We start from the raw sequence: 23101 nt of genomic DNA, 5'->3' as shown, positions 1-23101 counted from the left end.
TTTTTTGAGAAAAAAAATTTTTTTTAGAGAAAAAAATTGACAAAAATTTTTTTTGAAAAATTTTTTTTTTTGAGAGAACATTTATTTTTTATGATTACAATGATATATATGTTGATGTGGCCTAAAGTGTTTACATTATGAATTATTGTTTTAGTCTGACTAAAATTGAACTTGTGTTCAATATCAAGGAAAAAATGTAAATGTACAATTTTGCTGACGACTCCTTCTCAGATGTCTCTTTCGAGAAAAAGTAATCTCACGTATCTCATCTGGAGTTTCAAAGATCTCACCAATGTCTCAAATTGTTCTCAGATTCGTCAAGAACCAAAACTCCACCAGAGATCTCAATAAACAGCAATACTACTCACAATCATTTTATAGCTCTATACTCTACAGTCTGACAACCATTGACTCTTGTGTGTTTATTTCAGTTGATCCACAGAATTGTGAGAAGAAACATCTGAAACATATCTAAGCCTCCAGAACTTCGGTGGAATAAAATCATCCTCAGATTAATGCTAATCCAACAGAAAGAGGTTTTTAAAATGAATTCACTTGAAAAGTTCTAGAAGTTTATTATGCAAAAGAAAATGCAAATGAGATGTACTTGATTGATGGATCCCTGTAATGTTCTTACAGATATGAGGGCGGCTCTCATCTTCAGTCTCGTATGCCGTCTGGTTTAACAATTCACCTCTGCGTTCCAGAAACACCTACAGGTGTAGATGACACCAGGAGAGCACTGCTAATGACAATAATTCATCACACACGGCGATGCGACAAAACCTCCTTGTAACTTTTAATATCACTTTTACATGAGGCCTATCTGAATGTGATGTCGTGACAAATGGCCAATCACGTCGCTTGACTCTGAGCCGCTGCTGAGGGGCTATTAAATCATTTCACCGGGTCACAATCACAGGAAAGCTAAACGTTTGCGCAAGAAATCACGCTAGTGCAAACAACATAGACATTCTTGAACAACAGGTCATCTCATTTACATGTCGAAAAATAAAGAGAGAAACTACACAAATAACCAGAACCTGAAAGATTTAGTTTATGTGTGCGGGCGATCTAAGCGATAAAGCACACTTAAAGAGTCTGTGTAAATGCTTGGTGAGTTAATAATGTAAACACAGTCATTTATGTCTAAGCTGAATGTAAACAGCAGGACAAAAAACACAAATATCCGACTTATATATTTAAAGTGTAAATGCAGCACTGTTTTCTTCATTTGTATATTTGTTTTTACTTGTTCTATTGCTAGTGACACCTAGTGGTGAGGTTGGTACAGCATGCTAACTGTTAGCTAGCAAGAAAAAATGGTTGCCTCTTGAGAAAGAAAAATTAGCAAAAAAATAAATAAATTAGTGAAAACAAAATTAGAGAAAAAAAAATTGAGAAAAAAAATATGCGAAAAAAAAATTGAGAAAACAATTTGAGAGAATTTTATTTAATTTTTTTGAGAAAGAAAAATTACACAGAAAACAAAGATTTGGATAGAAAAAATTAATGTACATTAATGTACAAAAGAAAAACACAAAACATTGTTGACTCTAGAGAATAAAAAAAAAATTGAAAAAGAAATTTAGAGAGAAAAATAATTGAAAAAATAATGTGAAAAAAAATTTTTTAGAGAAAAAAAAATGTGCGAAAATAAATTGTCGAAAAACTTTTTCGGCCATGTTTTATTTAGAGAATGTTTTTTTTTTATAGAAATAATGATATGTTGACGTGGCCTAAAGTGTTTACATGATTAATTATTGTTTTAGTCTGACTAAAATTGAACTTGTGTTCAATATCAAGGAAAAAATGTAAATGTACAATTTTGCTGATGACTTGAGAGAATTTTTGTATTTTTTTTTGAGAAAGAAAAATTACACAGAAAAAAAAGATTTGGATAGCATTTTTTTAGAGAGAGAGAGAGAGAGAGAGAGAGAGAGAGAGAGAGAGAGAGAGAGACATAGGCTCAGGAAGGCACTTAGACACCTATAAAAATTGTGTAATTTTATTGACACTAGCATCAAAAGGAATTGCAAAAATAAAGTTTCAAGCAGGTTTCTCGAACAGTCCCCAGTCTTTCATTGGTCAACAAAACAGAAAATGTCAATTACTGTAGTGGCAGGTGGTATATCATTATCAATGGTGTCAGATAATACTATGGTACTTAAATACAGTATATAATATACCGTCATGGTTCTGAATGATTACCATATTCATATATCATGGTATTACTCAAAATAAAAAATAAAAAATCCATGTTGAAAATGAAGATGACAATGTTTAATGGAGATCTGAATTCTACTAAAAACTGAGCAGTGTTAGACAGTTAGTCCTGCACTAAAACCATAAAACACAAAGGAAAAGACACAGCATTAACTGCGTTACTGCAGCTGTCTCACGCATCCTCCAAGACCGCACCGACACGTCCAAACCCCCTTGCACATCAGAGAGGTGCCAAACCCTGCCGAGCTGCGATTCGATGACTAATGCGCCGTTACCTGATCGCCGGCTACATTCTGAATGCCCAGATTGTACAGAGCAGATACAGACGGACAGCTAGGCCAAAATGCAGCCTATAGGTGCAAAACAATTCTGTTAAACAATTAATGTCAAGGCGAGCATCTCTTGTCTATATGCTGGGCGATGCACAACGCAGGTAGTGTTTGATAATAAACATCAGAGAACATCACATTATCTCAAAGCAACATTATCTAACAAGGTGGGCACTTGCGTCAAGATAGATCCGTGCAATGTTTGAGCATGCATAATGCATAAATACAGATGCATGTATTTCATACTGAATAAATCAACATAAATATTTTTTCATACAACAGTGATCGTTATGGTCATTATTTGATTTTCTGATGTTGACTTCTGATTCAGAGTTTGGACATAAACTTTATCAACATCTGCTGGTGAAATCTCCAAACTGCAATTGGGAACTGAATTTAGACTTTGTGCTGAGATAAGACGTGGTATTTAAAACGTCTTAGCGCAATGCACCCCCCAGTTTGCGTGCATACACTCACAGTAGTGCAAACGCTCACAACCACACTCACTTGTGCTATGAGCTCTCACGAAAAGTGGATAAGATATCGCGCAAGGTTGTAGCATGTAGCGCTTCACTTTGCGCACTCACGAAAATAGAGCACGAAGTGTTATTTTATGTATATGTAATTTTATGTGTCAGTATATGTAAGCGCAGCGTAGTTCTAGCGGGAAGACTAGCAGCTGTACATCATCACACTATTAGCGGGGTAATTCCTAGCCAATCAGCCGTTGCTTTATAAGTCTGCTCACAATCAATCACATTGCTGTTTCAGTGTGCTAACACAGCAACCTCCTCCACCCCACCACCACCTGTTGAGTCCCGTCCTGCACGGGTGTAGGCTCCTCACCCCTGCCTCCTATCGCCGGCAGGATATGACAGTTCCGAGTACAACTTCTTCGGACCGCCAGACATGGAAGCGCAGCGTAGTTCTAGCGGAAAACTAGCAGCTGTACATCATCACATCATTAGTGGGGTAATTCCCAGCCAATCACATGTATCCGTCGCTTTATAAGTCTGCTCACAATCTATCACATTGCTGTTTCAGTGCGCTAACACAGCAACCTCCTCCACCCCAGCACCACCTGTTGAGTACCGTCCTGCATGGTGGTAGGCTCCTCGCCCCTGCCTCCTGTCGCCGGCAGGATATGACGGTTCCAAGTACAACTTTTATATTAATCAAATAAATGTCATCTTAAATTTCCCTCAAGTCTGCGAGTCTTCCTGATAGAAATGAAAATTATTAACAATTACATTCTCAATAATTTAACGGAGCGTAAGTTCAAATCCTGACGAGAATCATATTTTCCATTCGAATAAAAGGCACGTGTCTCGTTTATCCAGGACTCAGTTAAACAGGTGGAAATTCACAGAGACACTTTCCACCTGTTTAATTCCATAATTCCCTCGGCTATGCAGCACATATCAAATATGCAATGGATAAATACTAATTAAAAAAAATATAATCAGTTTGTATACATAAATCTATAAATCTAGTCGTTTTCGGTGTGCACTGAACTCCATAATACCCAGAGGACACTGCAAGGTCAGCATCAACTTAAAGTCAATAACATTGAAGCATTTGTAACCCTTTTGATTTAACGTTGACACAAATAGCTAATAGGCTAATAATAACAAGCTTGTGCAGGATTTAAATCAGGGGCTAAACAAAACCACCCTTTGGGTGAATAAAATGAGTTTTGGAAGACTTTTCACCGCCTCTTCGCTGACTGTTTGATGTTTGACATTGATGCACCTCTTTTGTTGGATCGTTTCATATTTAGTTTTTTGTCACTGAGGTAGGCTAATCTATTCGGTCATAGCTTACTATATGTCTCACACTCAAACAAGCGGTCCGACAGTGTTTGATAGGCAGCTGTATCAGATTAATAGTTCATAGCTGTGATCTCTAATTCTTTGGCTTTACATCGATACTATATGTCATTCATATTACATGAACATCAGGCAGGCTTCTGCCTTTAATTAAGCCCAGGACATATTAACATTATTCACAGCCTCAACGTTACCAGCGATTGCTTAGTTTGTCCTCTAGTTTCGCCTCTGATTGCAGTGTACAGTAGAGCTTTTGCCTCTGACTTCATAAAGGTCCAATCAGATCTGGCCTGAAACGCTACACATACTGATTTTTCATGAGACAGTTTTAATGCAGCACTAGTTGAGATATTCATAAGCCTACAAGTTAAAGCTCTTGAGTCAAGCTCATCTGTAGGTGCTGAGTTTGTGTTCTGGGGTTGTACAGATGCTTTGAGGCGGCATGACTTCTAAAAGTCTTCCTAATCTAATGTGTGGCATTAAGCCATATTCTTCAGGAGGTACGGCTCAATTGCGTCAAACTGTATTTCAATCAGAATCCTGCTTGAGAAGAACACATGATCTACTGGAGATATGCTCTTAAAAATATTTATTAGGTTCTGTGAATCTCTGCTTCCTATCAAGAAACATCTTTTTATTGGGGAGACTGGGGCTAGTTGTCACAAGGGATATATCTCCTTAGTGACAAGGATTTGAGTCAGGGCTGGACTGGACTATCCTTTCTGCATAACGCTGTGGCTTATTATTTTTTTTTCACAGCCCATTTGTCACGTTTCGTGGGCGAACCACCAGCCCGTTCCATTCTCCCAATGCACATTCCACCCCTGATCGGCCCCAAAGGTGCGTCAGATTACCAGTCCAGCCCTGATTTCAGTCAAAAGTCCGATTACACAGATATATGTTTTCTCTAACAAAGGGTTATCATGTCAGTTGACTAAACAAGTGAACACAGAAAAGCACATTAATGAATGCAGACAAGAGTCAACAATATAAAGAAGCAATATGATCAAGAACTACTTGAATGTGTACATTTGCTTATTAATTAACTTTTATGCTGCCGTTGGGTGCTTACATTGTTTCTTAACAAATTATTGTGATTACATTTACATTTACATTCATGCATTTGGCAGATGCTTTTATCCAAAGCGACTTACAGTGCTCTTATTACAGGGACAATCCCCCCCGAAGCAACTTGGATTAAATGTCTTGCTCAAGGACACAATGGTGGTGGCTGTGGGGATCGAACCAGCAACCTTCTGATTACCAGTGATGTGCTTTAGCCCACTACACCACCAACACTCCATGATTAAGATTGTTGTTACGTTTATTGTTGAGAAATGGTTAGGGTTTTAGGGGTGTGGGATTTGTGGCTCAAAAATATATATAAAAAAAATTGTATAAATAAAATTATTGTCACCGTGTATTTATCTTTCTTATGTTGTTGAAAAGTCTTTATGTTTAGGGCAGGGGATCTAAAATATCTGTGAAATAGTACAAATGAAAATACACAAATATATTTAAATAATAAAGGGTTCGTAAATATTTTACATATCAAAAGCTGTAAATAAGTAAAGAATATTACAAGTATGTCAATATAGTACATTTCAGAATCTATATAAACGTTCAAAAAATTATGTAAAATAGGGATGCTTTCAAAAATAGTGCGGTACATTCAGGATGATCAGGTGCAGAACAAGCAACAGACTGAACAAATCCTATCCTGTAAAAAGTATGTGAAAGTGTATATTTACATTTTAATCATTAGTTTTTCATCATTGTTATAATAACATTTTTACTTTGTAAAAATACCAAATTCTTCATTATATAAATTATTATTATGTTACAAAATTGTATATATAATAATGCTAACACTTTATAATAACAGTACACGAATAATCATTAATTAATACACAAATTAATAGTTACTTCCTCATGAATTAATGATGAGTTAAGGAATGGAATAATCAGGAAATAATAAAGAGCTAGCATTAACTACAACATGAGACAATAATGTAAATGTTTTCATCATTAAGTCATCATTAACTACCCATTAACTCATGACTTGTTAATGCATCATCATGTCATCATGAAAGTTATAAAAGCTTTTACAATTATGTCCATATTCAATTATGCACATTTAATTCAAGGTTGAAGTACTTCACGTTATTTATTATAAAGCCTGTTTAGTTTAATCCCTAATGTTAATAAATGCTCTATCAACATGTGCTAACATGTAATTAAGGTGACCGTTATTAATGCATGAATTCATATGAACCATGTTGTAGTTAATGCTAGCTCTTTATTATTTCCTGGTTAGTCCATTCCTTAACTCATCATTAATTCATGCGGAAGTAACTATTAATTAATGTATTAATTCATACTGATATGAGCTATCACTGAGTTTACATTCATTTGTATAAGAAATGCAAAAAAGGTTACTGTCACTTTAAGAGTTCAACAAGCGGCTCACAGTGTTCCGGTTCAGCGAACATCAACAAGAATCAACAAGTTTCTTTAGCGCATCCATGCTGCCTGAGATTAAAATGAATATTTCTTTTTACTTTGTTATCTGACTGTAAAGAACAGAATGGATATTAAGACACATAATTCAATGAAAGTGGAGTCGCCTCATCTTTGATGGACACACATTACACGGAGGAAATGATCTGTTTTCAAGCACCGTCTCAAGCACTTTCCATCAAAACAAGGTGATTTTACAGGTGTCATTTTGAAGGGTCATTTCATTTCTATCGGGAAGACACGCAGGCTTGAGTGAAGTTTGAGATGCCATTTACTTGATAGATGTGAAACGGGAGGTGATGTCTCTTTCTTTGGCGTAGGCCCCGTCCCGCAGTCCGAGGAAGTTGTACCCGGAACCGTCATGTCCTGCCGGAGATATGAGGCAGGGGCGAGGAGCCTACCCCCCTGTGGGACAGGGCTCAACTGGTGGTGGTGGGGAGGTGGAGGTTGCCGTGTTGCACCCCGAAACAGCAATGTGATAGATTGTGAGCGGACTTATAAAGCATTGGCTTACGTGTGATTGGCTAGGAGTTACCCAGCTAATGATGTGACAATGTACACCTGCTGGTCTTCCCGCTAGAACTACGCTCCGCTTCCATTTATGGTCACATGGACAGAAAACAATGTTGCAAATTTGGAAATATTGAGTTAAGCCAGGATATGGTACGTAATAGTTTTGGTTCACGATATATATCGAAATTTTATATATCGTCCCATCCCTAATGTTAAATGTTACATACACACATGAAAGAAGGTAGATTATAACGTAAAGGTTCAGATGTTTTTCAGTGTTGTATGTATCTTGAGTTGCAATATTATTTGTAGATTAACAAAGAAAGAGTTCAAACGTCTTGATGTTTAAAGTTCTTGTTCGGCTCTTCAGATCGGCGTTTTAATTCCTGGGGTCTTTGATGCACCACTACATAAAGAACTACATAATAAAATTTCCTTGCTGAGATTCAAAATGTTCTTCTGCATCATCAAACACTTTTTGGTTCTAATTTGAACCTGCATTTTTAAGAATATATCATAGTTTGTATAAAAATCACAGCTGCAGTACAAATGAAAATATAAACCTCGAGCCAAAATATCACACATTCATATTCTGCTTTCTCCAGGGACATCTTTTTCATCTCGTAGTGTTTTATCTGCAGACTGCATACTAAGAAGCCTCAACTTCTCCAATGAAGCCGTTTGATACTCGCAGAGCTCTGTGAGCATTAATAAGCTTTTCAGCATGACATATCCTTATTATAAATGATTATCTTTGACAGGAGAATTTATGTGATGAATGTTCAACATTGCAATGGACCGACACTCTCAGGGGGAATGACATTACACATAAAATCTCATGACATGCATCATGCATGTTGTAATTGCAGTTTTAACTCCAAATGAGTTTCTGCCATGAAAGCTAATGATCTATAAACTCCACAGCTGAGGATGAGATATCAACATCACAGTGTGACGTAATGAAGCTAGGAAGCAAGTTGCAAGTTGACAATTAGTTTATTGACAGTCAAATTGAGAAGATAGGGGAAAAGTCCGGGGTGATGGTCTAGTGGCGCAGAGTCTCCAATGGTCAGATGATCGTGGTGAGAAGAGTGAAGAGAAGTGTTGAACAGACACGGCGAATCCGGGTAACAGCAAACAGGACACGAAACAGGGACAACGAGAGAACTGGACTGGAACTCTGAAGAGCGAACAACACCGGACATCACAAACAACGATCTGACAAGGAGATGAGAGAGTGGTGAGAATTTAAAGGGAATGGGAATGAGTAACAGCTGGTGAGAGGAGTGATTGCGGCAGAGCGCTAATCATGGTACAAACAACACGCCCACACATTCACGCACCCACACAACACACACTAAGAACAAGGCACGAGACAAGGAAGAGACATAGGATTAAATACCGTGACACACAGTAAACCAGAATTATAACGTTCAAAAGACAGGACAGAAAATGAAACAGTAATGACATAATGGCGATTCGGCTAAACTATAGTAAATGGTCAACTTTTAGGAGTGCACTAACATATAGATGACATTTAAGGACTTTAACATTAAAACTTGTATTTAATGCAAAATCACTTAGTTTACTTATTTTAACCTCTAATATTTCCAAACCTAAGTAACTAATATTGGCATTATATTCATCTTATGTTATAGCATAATTTCATGTACAGCTGCTTTGAAACAACGCCTGTTTTGAGAAGCGCGATACAAATAAATGAGAAAAATTAAAAAAAAAAATATATTAGCATTGTAATTACTACTAGTGAACATGCAAATTTAATATTTATTTAAATACATTTGAACTTTAAATAAATCAAAATGTTAGTTCTTGATATAAAAAAACGCCATCATTTAAAATGTATTTAAATATGTTATATTCTGTATTTTAGGTGTCTGGAAATGGATTTCAGATATCACTATATTAAAGAGTAATTAAAGATATTTTAAAAGGCTTTATTCCTTGTTACAATTACATTATTAATTAATACAGTTAAACATTTTTAAAATACTAATTAGCATAATTAATTCTGATTCAAAGTATCATCCAATCACTGTCAACCATGTTCCAATAAAATGATCCATTATAAATCCAGATTTTATGAGTGAGCGACTTAACTGCATAGAGAGCTATAGGATGCTCCCTTGCTCCCTATTTAGTGCATGACTTAACCTCCAGTGTGCTGTCTGTCTGCACTGGTCTCAGAACAGTTATAGGAGAGCTATAGGATGCTCCCTTGCTCCCTATTTAGTGCATGACTTAACCTCCAGTGTGCTGTCTGTCTGCACTGATCTCAGAACAGTTATAGGAGAGCTATAGGATGCTCCCTTGCTCCCTATTTAGTGCATGACTTAACCTCCAGTGTGCTGTATGTCTGCACTGGTCTCAGAACAGTTATAGGAGAGCTATAGGATGCTCCCTTGCTCCCTATTTAGTGAATGACTTAACCTGCAGTGTGCTGTCTGTCTGCACTGATCTCAGAACAGTTATAGGAGAGTTATAGGATTCTCCCTTGCTCCCTATTTAGTGCATGACTTAACCTCCAGTGTGCTGTCTGTCTGCACTGGTCTCAGAACAGTTATAGGAGAGCTATAGGATGCTCCCTTGCTCCCTATTTAGTGCATGACTTAACCTCCAGTGTGCTGTCTGTCTGCACTGGTCTCAGAACAGTTATAGGAGAGCTATAGGATGATCCCTTGCTCCCTATTTAGTGAATGACTTAACCTGCAGTGTGCTGTCTGTCTGCACTGGTCTCAGAAAAGTTATAGGAGAGCTATAGGATGCTCCCTTGCTCCCTATTTAGTGCATGACTTAACCTCCAGTGTGCTGTCTGTCTGCACTGGTCTCAGAACAGTTATAGGAGAGCTATAGGATGCTCCCTTGCTCCCTATTTAGTGCATAACTGTCTGTACTGGTCTCAGAACAGTTTGAAATGCATCTTATTTTCCATATAAAGCCTTTGAAAGCATAATTTTCCAGTTGTTGGATGCATACTGTACATTAACTCTCAATGAGATAATGCACAGTAAATATAGGATATTTTTAGGAAAATTTGTCTATAGTCCACGCATGTGGCCATTGTGTTTAACAGCGTGCCGTTACACTATAAATCGCTCAAATATTAAAAATGGCATATCGAATGAAACTAGAGACTCTAATCTTTAGTCTCAAACAGGTTTCAGTGTAAAAACTTAATTCAGTTTCTTACCAGATGTAGTTTTGTTGCCGTTTCTCCCAAAGACAAACTGCGCTGTGATCAGCGCCATGTTGTTCTGTCACATGACTCATAACCCTTTAACCCTTTCATGACAGTCTAGAGTCTTTTTATTATTTAAATTATGCAGAGCCTATAGTGAAGCCAAAACGTAATGTTCACGCATGTGGATGTGGGGTATCAAGAGGTTAAAAATAAAATGGTGTTTTCCATCTTACATTTTCTTTTTATGACACTATCTGTTATATTTAGGTTTAAAAACCATAAAAAGTGAACTTTTGAAGTTTTTAGCGCAACACCGTATTCATCAGTTTGAGAGAAATTTTGACACTTTTTATATATTTTTTTCTAAGTATATTTTGAAGGAAATTTTGAGAAGCTTTTTGTATTTTGCTTTTGCATGCAATGAGAGTTCATAGCAACCAGTCATGTTTGATTGAGCCATTTTTAGGATAATGCAGGTTTTGACCGACATAAAGAGTAAGTAAATAATGACAGACGTGAACTATCCCTTTAAACTCTTATTGTGTTTGCTTTTTCATCCTAGATACTGTATTACCACCCTCAGACTCTCACAAATACACTGTCACAGGAACCTGGAGTAAAAAACAAGTAATCACAGACGCACCGCAGGAGATGTGGTGCACAGTGTGAGCATCTCCCAGCTGCTGAGCATGTTTCCTGGCCGTGTCGCATTCTGTGCATGTATTTCATTTCACTCTTCAGTGCTTCCCCTGTGGCGGGTTACGATCGCAGACTGACCTGCTAGCAAACTAGGTCAAAGGCGAAGTGTGTACCCATTTCACCCGTGAAGAAAGCAGCTTATCAGATATTTTTCACCCTTAAGACATCAGCAGGGTGGAATAGTTTCATGTCAGAAGTCTTTTCTCACAAGTGCACTGAAAGTTGATTGGATGTCATTAATGGATGGGTAACGTTGTGGTGACCCAGCTCGATAATAACTGTCCCGTAAAATATGGCAAGCCGAAATGACATTTAATCATGTGCAGGATATGAATTATAGATATCTAGATAGATCTCATTTTTATTGGTCCACAGGCTAATTCTGGATATCAGCAATGGGAATACTGTTAATGAAAATATTTGTTATATATATTTTGTCTCCACTAGTAAAACTGTTCATTTTTTATAAACATGTCATTACTCACTATTGATACAAAAAAAGGAAATTTCAACATGTAGAAAATCGAATTATAAATATCTGTAATTGCATTTTTCCCTCGTAGAATTTCACAATTATCTGTCATTCACTCCTGATCCAAACGCAATTACAGATATCTATAATTAATTATTTGAACTATTTAAAATTACAGTTTCACATATCAGTTATGCATTTCTTACTAGTAAACATAATTACGTTTATGCTAGTACAAATGTCATTTGCTAAAATCAACAATTCAATTACAACTAATAAAAATGCTCATTTTTATATTTGGATATTTGTTTTTAATATTAATATTTAATATTAATTTCAGAAATATATCACCCCTGAGACCCAGCGTCCACATGCATGGACATTATGTTTTGGCTTCGGTATAGGCTATGCGTAATTTAATTTAAACCGCCTGATCTCAGTTCAGGAGACTCGAGACATGTGACAGAACAACATGGCGCTGATCACAGCGCAGTTTGTCTTTGGGATAAACAGCAACAAAACTACATCTGGTAAGAAACTGAATTAAGTTTTCACATTGATACCTGTTTGAGACTAAAGATTAGAGTCTCTAGTTTCATCCGATATGCCATTTCTTAAATTTGAACGATTTATCGCGAAACGGCACGCTGATAAACACAATGTGCACTAATGTGGACAATTGCACAAGGTTTCCATTAGAAATCCTATATTAACTGTGCAGTATCACACTGAGAACATGCATTGCTTTCTGAGGCTTTATATGGAGTTATGATGAAAATAAGATGCATTTCGAACTGTTCTGAGACCAGTGCAGACAGACAGCACACTGGAGGTTAAGTCATTCACTAAATAGGGAGCAAGGGAGCATCCTATAGCTCTCCTATAACTTTTCTGAGACCAGTGCAGACAGACAGCTCACTGGAGGTTAAGTCATGCACTAAATAGGGAGCAAGGGAGCATCCTATAGCTCTCCTATAACTGTTCTGAGACCAGTGCAGACAGACAGCACACTGGAGGTTAAGTCATGCACTAAATAGGGAGCAAGGGAGCATCCTATAGCTCTCCTATAACTGTTCTGAGACCAGTGCAGACAGACAGCACACTGGAGGTTAAGTCATGCACTAAATAGGGAGCAAGGGAGCATCCTATAGCTCTCCTATAACTGTTCTGAGACCAGTGCAGACAGACAGCACACTGGAGGTTAAGTTATGCACTAAATAGGGAGCAAGGGAGCATCCTATAGCTCTCCTATAACTGTTCTGAGACCAGTGCAGACAGACAGCACACTGGAGGTTAAGTCATGCACTAAATAGGGAGCAAGGGAGCATCCTATAGCTCTCCTATAACTGTTATGAGATAAGTGCAGACAGACAGCACACTGGAGGTTAAGTCATGCACTAAATAGGGAGCAAGGGAGCATCCTATAGCTCTCCTATAACTGTTCTGAGACCAGTGCAGACATACAGCACACTGGAGGTTAAGCTATGCACTAAATAGGGAGCAAGGGAGCATCCTATGGCTCTCCTATAACTGTTCTGAGACCAGTGCAGACAGACAGCACACTGGAGGTTAAGTCATGCACTAAATAGGGAGCAAGGGAGCATCCTATATCTCTCCTATAACTGTTCTGAGATCAGTGCAGACAGACAGCACACTGGAGGTTAAGTCATGCACTAAATAGGGAGCAAGGGAGCATCCTATAGCTCTCCTATAACTGTTCTGAGACCAGTGCAGACAGACAGCACACTGGAGGTTAAGTCATGCACTAAATAGGGAGCAAGGGAGCATCCTATATCTCTCCTATAACTGTTCTGAGATCAGTGCAGACAGACAGACAGCACACTGGAGGTTAAGTCATGCACTAAATAGGGAGCAAGGGAGCATCCTATGGCTCTCCTATAACTGTTCTGAGACCAGTGCAGACAGACAGCACACTGGAGGTTAAGTCATGCACTAAATAGGGAGCAAGGGAGCATCCTATAGCTCTCTATGCAGTTAAGTGCGTTCACTCCTAAAATCTGATCAAAAGTTCAGTTTCAGGCTGCAGATGATGTTTGGATCACTCAACATGTTTGACACACATGGGACAATGGCTGGATTGGTAATCTGGCATACCGGGCATTTTTCCGGTGGGCCGACGCACTTTGGGGCCGATCAAGGTTCATCTGGATAACCTAGCGGGCCGGTGGGTCGGTCGCGAAACGTGCCGAATGGGCGGCAACAAGCAAAAATGCGCGATATGCAGAAAAGGACAGCGAGCACCCTCACTAACCCAACTAACCACGTCAACACCGCGTGCGGGCGATTGTGTATCCACAGGTTAAGGTGGAAATATCTACAGTGAAACCCTAAAAACTTCAAATTCATTTTAAGTGTTTTAAAAATGCATCTAACTGAAAGTGTCATAAAAGCAAATGCAAACGAGGTTTTTAAACGACACGAGAGGGAATAAATAATTAAATATTTTTTTTCTTTTTGAGGTCAAAAACAACGTTTGCAGAATGAAAACATACATTTTCACCCGACATGACTGTGTACTGACATCCAAAGAAATATTTGAACAAGTAGACAAAATATCACTCAGAATGATGAATCCTCTCGGCTGTCTCACCCATCAGTGCTGACAGGGGTGTGAAATATACGAGCGCTGGTGTACGTGCCAAAGCCTTGAGAGATATCTGGCCTCGAGAACACACGCGAGTCACTGACAGCTGTGTCATCATTTTCTGCCAGTTTTGCGCTTAAATACCGCGCTACGTATTAATAAATACAGATTCATGAGAGGCAACCACAAGTTCACTATCGTGCGACCTTGACTCCATAAGAACCCCATTCACGCTTTGACTTTCTATTCACACATTTTCATAACCAACGGTAAAGAAGATACATGAGGGTGATTTGTACTCCGCTTCGCCCTGTTACGACAACCCTTCTTTTTCAAACACGTCCTCCCATGAATCATAATGGATAATGTGCTTTGCAGGTAAAAATGGAGAGTAATCTCAGCAAATTGATCTTCTTCTGCAGGTTTATGTTCCTTTCTGTGAAAACAACTCGCTGGATTGATAAACGATAAATCCTGATGAGGCCAAGATCTCGCTTTGGGAGATACCAGCCATATTTCCGCATGTAGTTATTGTTTAGTTATTTCCCTAATGAAATGATGGACAATCACAATGACAATACAACACGAACTTTTCTAACAAGCTACCAAACAGCAAAGTTTGACAAAGTTAAACAAAATTTGCCACTAGAGGCACAAAACGGTATTGCACAAAAACTTCAAGTTTGATTATCGTTATTTGAGACAATAATAGACTCTCATACACAAGCCCTACTGTGGTATTCGGTCATTTTTTTACCCATATAAATATCCCTCATTTAATAAAAATGGTTTCCTTTATCTGAGCAGCACGAGATTTGGTGACTTTTCCTCCATTTGCCATCTGAACATAAAAAATACATAAAAAATTGGGCTTGATTCAATAAGTCTAAGTGGTAGTAAAACAAAGCGACACTTTTGGTATTCACGGTCAAAACTGACCGACCATTGAAAATGAATGGGCAAGAGTAAAAAACAGATCTGTCAAATACAATCAATAAATCAGCCACAATGCAGAAAAAACCCATACAGAAATTACAGGGTGAAACTCTAAAACATCCTCAGTGTGGCAGCATCATCAGGATTTATAATTTATCAATCCAGCGAGTTGTTTTGACCGAAATTAACATAAACCCACAGAAGAAGATCAATTTGCTGAGATTACTCTCCATTTTTACATGCAAAACACATTATCCATTATGATTCAGGGAGGACAGTATCTGAAACACACACACACACACACACACACACACACACACACACACACACAAAATTAACTGGTGAGACTATGACACAGAGTGTTTTTTTTTTTACATTTGTCAACACACACACACACAAACAAACACACACACACACGCGCACACACATACACACAATCTCACTCACTCATGCACACACACACACACATATACACACACACACACACACACACACACATAGACACACCCACACACACACACACAATCTCACTCACTCATGCACACACACATACACACACACTCACATACACACACACATACACACACACACATACACACACTCTCTCACACATACACACACACACACACTCACATACACACACATATACACACACACACATACACACACTCTTTCTCACACATACACACAAAAACACACACAAACACACACACACACACGCTCACACATTCACACACAAACGCAATCACACACTCACAAATAAACACACACACACTCACAAATAAACACACACACACACTCACAAATAAACACACACACACACATACACACACAATCTCACTCACTCATGCACACACACACACACACATACACACTTTAGAAAGTTTTATATTGAATTTTCAGAATTTTGTGGTTAATTTCTGTTTCATGTTAAACAATTTGACATTATTATGCGGTTTTTTAAATGCTTATGTTTGAAATAAATTATTGGTAGAAAAAATTGTATTCTGTGTTTTCTGTTTGTAACACCATGGTCAGGTTTGATTGCAGCATAATGACATTAACTGCAAAAACTGACACTTAAAATCCATTTTAACATGCTAAACTTTGACAAATAATAGTTTGATAATGTCTTAATATATATACAAATGCATATCTTGTGATAAAATATTAAATCAGGTTACGAGTCATCAAACACACAGTTTGTGTTACAGTCGTCTACTGGCTGTTACTGGCATCACATGATTTTCAAGTCAAGTTATTTATATTTTGTTGCAATCTGCCTCCAATTTATTAGTTTTTCAGGGAATAATAAATGGTATCATTATTATCATAATTCACATCTGACCTTTCCGGTCAAAAATGACCGTGAATGCCGAAGGAAGGTGCCATTATTCAATACCACAGGAGGGCTAGATGGCCGAATGCATATAATGCACAGCTAGAATGTTTACATTCTTCAGGAAGTCAACTTAAAGTTGACGTCGCACATTAAACTGGGATACGAAAGTATTTTAACATAAAAATAAAATAAAAGTCCACTCTTCCCCATGTTATCATTCATCAGCACGACCCAGTTCATAGTCTGGTGTCAACTTCTAGAAGAATTTAAATGCAGCTGAACTCCCGTCCTCTCTCTTGGGATTCCCGCTCTTTCAAGCTCTATAATTGATTCTGTCGCCCGTTTTTGGCGAGACGCGCCAACATCCTTCACAAATATGACTTAGCTTCTGTGACACTCCCGTGGCAACTAAGTTTTATCTTAAAGCACACTAAACCGGCAAGCGTAAGCAGCCACAACCATGATTAAATTAACACTCGACTGCCCCAAGAGCAGCTTTCGGCAATGATAAACGACCTGGAAGTAAAGATAACATAGTTGGGGAAGTCATTCTTTCTGACCTGGGATCAGATAGGTAAACCCTCCCGATAAGCTTAACGGAGGCGCTTGAGTGTTTAGACGTGAGTGGCAGATGGATTTTACACCAACAAACCACCCTGAGATCTATGAGAGCTAAATATAATCACTTTGGGAGAATAAACTGCCTGAACTCAACCGTTGCCACTACTGTGTTCATTCAGTGACCGTTATATTCATTTATAAAAGTAACAGTCATATTGCTGTCGCTATTACTATAACAAATAGGTAAACAAACACAAACACTTCTTGTAGTGTCAAAAAAGAAACACTACCATTCAAGGGTTTATGCACTTTTAAATAATAAAGGTTGCATAAAGGATTTTCATAGAAACACCCAACTATACCAACATAAATACAGTATATAAATTGTTTTACAATATTGCCTTAGTCTTATACTGTTACCAGATTGCCCAGACACAGAGACTACAAGAGTGTCCATTGAATGAAATCCCAGATGCAGTTTATTGTGCTACTCCATTCCCAATCAATAATTACCAGGATGATAAAAAGTGGAATACAATACGGGACTTTTGATTGTAAAGAAGCCTGATATACACATGGGACTCTTATTTTGAAATGTCTGCACTCCCAGTTGTGAGCTCACATGACGGCTGATTCGCTGAGAAAGTGAATCTGATACAAACTGCTAGCCTGAGCTCCTGAGTTCAAACCATCAGTTATTTTCGTGAAAAAGATCCGGTTCAAAAGAATCATTTGGTCACGACTCTCTCGCGCTGGGATTCTCTGATGCACTGTCGCGTGGTCCGCGATCACTCCTCCATCCTCTCAGGTGGATGGCAGCCGCTCCAACCCGGGCGGACCGGAGTCAGACCTACGACCCTCGAAGGACAGAACGCCCTCCGCATTCCCGGCGACTCGTGGGGACAGCGGCCCTACCACTCCAGGCGGTCGGGGATCCGCTTCCTCCTCCCTCGCGGACGGTGGTCCACTCGACACCTCTGCATTTCTAGGGGACGGCAGGGCACTCCTCTGCCCCTGGCAGCGGCTCCATCGCTACAGGCAGTCGGTGAGTCCAGTCCCCACTCGTCTCACGGACGGCGGCCATTCCCTGCGTCTGGGCGGTCGGGCTACTCATCCCCCGGCGGATGGCAGCGGAGCTCCCCCGAATGGACAGCAGTGTCGAGGATTCCGCAACTGGCATAACTCCACCCTCCCGGGATTTGGCACCAATGTATAGCGAGTTAAGGGGCAAGGAGGAGGCGAGAACCGGCTTGGCAATATAAATAATAGTTTTAATAATAAACTGAACAAAAAACAAACACAGAGCAGCTCCATGTCATTCTCTCTCTCTCACTTGAACCTTCGTCACCGGCAGCCTTTATTCCTCGCGCACCCCCATCAGGCTTATTGGGGACTGGGCGTATGTTGTTTCAGCCCGGTCCCGCCCTCCTCCGCCCTACACTTCTCCCGGCGTTGCCTCAGGCCGGGGAGCCCAAGGTATGGGCTTGCGCCCCGTCTGCCAGCGGGTCATCCCCGCCTTTCTCGACCCGGGAGGAGGCAGGAGGGTAAAAACAACAACAAACAAAACAGGTGAAGGACAAAGGCCAACACGGAGCGACAGAGAGAGAGAGAGGAGAGAGAAAGGAAAAAAACCTCATTCACTGGTTCTCTGATGCACTGTCACGTGGTCCGCGACCAGTCCTCCATCCTCTCAGGTGGACGGCAGCCACTCCTCCCAGGGCGGACCGGAGTCAGACATACGACCCCCGGTGGACAGAACGCCCCTCCGCGTTCCAGGCGACTCGTGGGGACACTCCTCCGCCCCTGACAGCGGCCCTACCACTCCCTCCTCCCCTCGTGGACGGCGGTCCTCTCGAGCCCTCTGCGTTTCTGGGGGACAGCAGGGCACTCCTCCGCCCCTGGCAGCGGCTCCATCGCTCCAGGCAGTCGGGGAGTCCAGTCCCCACTCATCTCGCGGATGGCAGCGGAGCTCCCCCGGGTGGACGGCAGTATCGAGGACTCCGCAATGGGCATCCCTCCAACCTCCTGGGATTTGGCACCAATGTAAAGCAAGTTAAGGGGCAAGGAGGAGGCGAGAACCGGCTTGGCAATATAAATAATAGTTTTAAATTAAACTGAACGAAAAACATAAACAGAGCAGCTCCATGTAATTCTCTCTCGAACCGTCGTCACCGGCAGCCTTTATCCCTCGCGTGCCCCCATCAGGCTGATTGGGGACCGGTGTCGCTTGTTCCAGCCCGGCCCTGCCCTCCTCCACTCTACACATACGTTTCATGGTGAAATGAACACTAGAGGCCTACAACAGCAATTACTTTCACTTTTTAAACATTAGTTAATTTTTAAATAAGTATCAATGATTTATTTCCCTGTTTATTTAGTGTTTTACATGGCTACAATTTCTACCAGCAGGGGTTACTGGATCATGCTAACCAGCCAAACCTTGACCTCTTTATTTCTCCATTCAAAAGAGCTTAAAATGATTAGAGGAACCAATTATGCAACATCAAGAACATTTTACATCTACAAAGCGCCATAAGAACCCTATGGATTTTTATTAGATGTGGGCTCGTTCCTGCAGAGAAGAACCATTGAGGAAAACTTATTTTTACGAGCACTCAAAACCGAATCCCCCGAGACCATTTTCAAAACAGAGATAACATCCGCCTAAACCTACCTTGGAGGACAAATAAAAAAATGGAAGCAAACTTCTGTTGATGGCTCTTCAGGGCAGAAAGACTTAAAAATAAGCAAGAAACTGGGTCATTTGATGTTAACAGCGCAGTGTGGATCTCCAGATGTGTGTGCGAGTTAATGCACCTCCAGAGAATCCGGATGGACCAGCATGAGTTTGAATGGGTCCTGAATATGTGCTCAGAACCAGGATATTTCAAACTTGAGCAATATGGACTTTACAGCATTGTTCATGAAGATAAGGCTGAGCAATTTGCCAAAAATATCCCACAGACTTGCACTGAAGCAGGAACTCCAGTGATATCTAGAAAGCAGAATATCGTAGAGTCTTGAGGGTGGACGATTTTGACTATTAAACTACCTAAAACCAACAAGCAACGTCCTAACAACCAATCGAATAACCTAGCATTCTCACAGCAATGTCCTTAATAACACCCTGAATATTCAAGGGCACGTCCACAGTACACACTGATCCGTCAAGTTAACGCCACACTAGAAACAATGTTTTCCTTTACCGAAAACGAGTTTTCAAGCATTTCAAAAAGGCCCTCTATTACTGGCATACATTGGAAAATGCTGACATTAGGGCAATGAAAACAGAGTTTACCTTATCTTCCCATTATTGGGGAATTTTTGGACAGGTACAATGGTACTACCATGGTTTTTAGGGCATGTATCATTGTGTGGTAGTGCCATTGCATTCTTGTTACTGTCAGGGTCCATTTTTTAAAGAGAAATACAAAATACCAAAATAGTACCATGGTACTTTGGTAGCCATATCACCCTTTGGTAGCCATATCACCCCGCAGCTCTTGCCTGGTTGCCCATGAAAGCGAAGCAGGGTTGAGCCTGGCCAGTACCTGGATGGGAGACCTCCTGGGGAAAAACCAAGGTTGCTGCTGGAAGTGGTATTAGGGAGGCCAGCAGGGGGTGCTCACCCTATGGTCTGTGTGGGTCCTAATGCCCCAGTAAAGTGATGGGGACACTATACTGTAAAAAAAGCACTGTCTTTTGGATGAGATGTTGAACCGAGGTCCTGACTCTCTGTGGTCATTTAAAAATCCCAGGACACTTCTTGTAAAGAGTAGGGGTGTAACCCTGGTGTCCTGGCCAAATTGGCCCCTATCTACCATGCCCTATATCTCCATCCCTGAATTGGCTACATCACTCTACTCTCTCCTCCCCACCGGTGGGTGTTCTGGTGCACTATGGCTGCTGTCGCATCATCATCCCTATGCTATGTAAAGTGCTTTGGGTGCCTAGAAAAGTGCTATATAAATGTAAGGAATTATTATAAATATATATCATTACAATAATGCCATGGCATTCATTAGCCACATTTCCTCTATTGGGCCAAATGAGGGCATGCTAGTGCATCCCAGGGCCAGTTGAGGTCCCACTGTCACTTCAACGACCAATAGCCTTTGGCCCATTGATTAACCTTGGGCTAAACGAGGTCAACAGGGGAGTGAGGTGGGGTCAATGTCAAAGGTGGAGCTTTGCTGAACTTGCCATTTTGTGTATAAAGCAGAACGGTAGAGGTTCGGGAAAAAGAAAAATGAGGGTACAAATCTCTTAAAACGCACAATGGACAAAGTGGTACCCAAAGAAAGAACCTTCCAAGGTCTAAGACTGTGTGCTAGGACAACGTCCTGCTGTTAGTGGAGAGACCACTCGGGACACCATGGTTGTTACAGTCAGTAAGTTGACAACGCTAACTTTTCTTGCTAGCTCGCTAATGTTTGCATTCGATATTCTAGATAAACATATAAAATGATACCTCAGCTTGAGTTTCCCTCTTGCTTGTGAAGTGGGCGGGGTATGTGACGTTGGCACTAGGGCGGTGTGTTAAAGGCAGGTTTTAGGGTAAAGCTGCGAGGCTATTGGTCCGATGGTGGGAATGCAGATCGATTTTGGTCTCGTGGCTCAAGGTCTGAGACCACTGGTCCCGGCTGGCCAGTTGATAGCCCTGGCTCGCATTGGCCCAATAGTGGAAAAGCGGATATTCAGTGCCATGGTATAGATCAAAGGACCATGATATTACCATCTAATACCATCACTGTACAATAGTACCAGCACATAACCTCTTTTATGTAAGGCTGGAAACTCAACCCGTACAAAAACTACCCTCACAGTTCAAAATGCCATGGTAGTACCACGTTTTTGGACATGCATTTGCATTGCATGTAAACACCATTACCTGCATTCTTACCGGCTTGTGTGCACAAGTTTTGCACGCATAACTGTTTAAGCTTTGACGTCAAAAGCAGACAATAATCAAATTTTTCTTACATTGTCAGTTTTCTTGAATAAGCATGTTTTTAGCCTATTTCTGTGCATTTAAATGCACTCAGTGTGTCCTAATATGAAGTACTTTCTCAGTTTGTGCAAACAGAAGAAGGAATTCAGTCTCCATCACTTTGCAACAGATTAATATATTGTATCCTGTAGTGTTGAGTGCAACAGAGAGCCAGGGGCTTACAAAGTTCATAACCATCTGCTGCAATTACAACACATATGCATCTCATTACCAATAACCTCACAACTCTCAATAACACACACACACACACACACACACACGCAGTATGTCGTCATTATATTTCTGCTAGACTGGCACAAATGTTTTTGGGGTCAGTGTAATGGGAGAGGGAAGACACCACTCTTTATTGGACTGTGCAACAACATCAGTGTAATTCCACATGATCCACTGTAGAAAGCTCATTCTGATTTATTTCACCATTCCAGAATCAACATCTGTGACCATATTACAGACAAAAGCCTGAAGATAAATCACAACACCCCATCTACACTGGAAATGACCAATATCACCTGACAATGTACCGGACATGTTGAAGCTCTGGTGGCCTTTTATCTGCACTTATATAGCGCCTTTTTAAACTTAGCGGTATTCAAAGTGCTTTACACTGTGACTCATTCACCCATTCACATAGCAATGTTGGCAGAGCTGCTATGTAAGGTGCTAGCCTGCCATTGGGAGCAACTTGGGGTTCAGTGTCTTGCCCAAAGACACTTCAGCATGTGGAGTTGTTTGGGCCGGGAATCAAACCGCCAACACTGCGATTAGTGACCGACCCGCTCTACCACCTGAGCCACAGCCGCCCAGTCACCAGTTCCAATCTGATTGACTGACTTTACACAACTTACGGGAGTCAATC

The 23101-nt window shown here is 40.2% G+C and overlaps 1 protein-coding gene and 1 long non-coding RNA gene across 2 annotated transcripts in view; one reads left to right on the top strand and one right to left on the bottom strand.

The window, feature by feature from the left end:
• The window catches only part of cntnap3 (contactin associated protein family member 3), a 136189-nt gene that overhangs the window by 110773 nt on the left and 2315 nt on the right, over positions 1-23101 (bottom strand). The window lies entirely within an intron of this gene.
• Positions 12715-13788, top strand: LOC127636458 (uncharacterized). Its single transcript, XR_007969605.1, has 3 exons — positions 12715-12990; positions 13359-13542; positions 13639-13788. It is a non-coding gene; the product is annotated as an uncharacterized LOC127636458 (long non-coding RNA).

The sequence above is a fragment of the Xyrauchen texanus genome, chromosome 44 (genome assembly GCF_025860055.1).
Source record: "Xyrauchen texanus isolate HMW12.3.18 chromosome 44, RBS_HiC_50CHRs, whole genome shotgun sequence".
In the NCBI taxonomy this organism is placed as follows: Eukaryota; Metazoa; Chordata; class Actinopteri; order Cypriniformes; family Catostomidae; genus Xyrauchen; species Xyrauchen texanus.
This window is presented reverse-complemented; position numbering and strand designations above follow the sequence as displayed.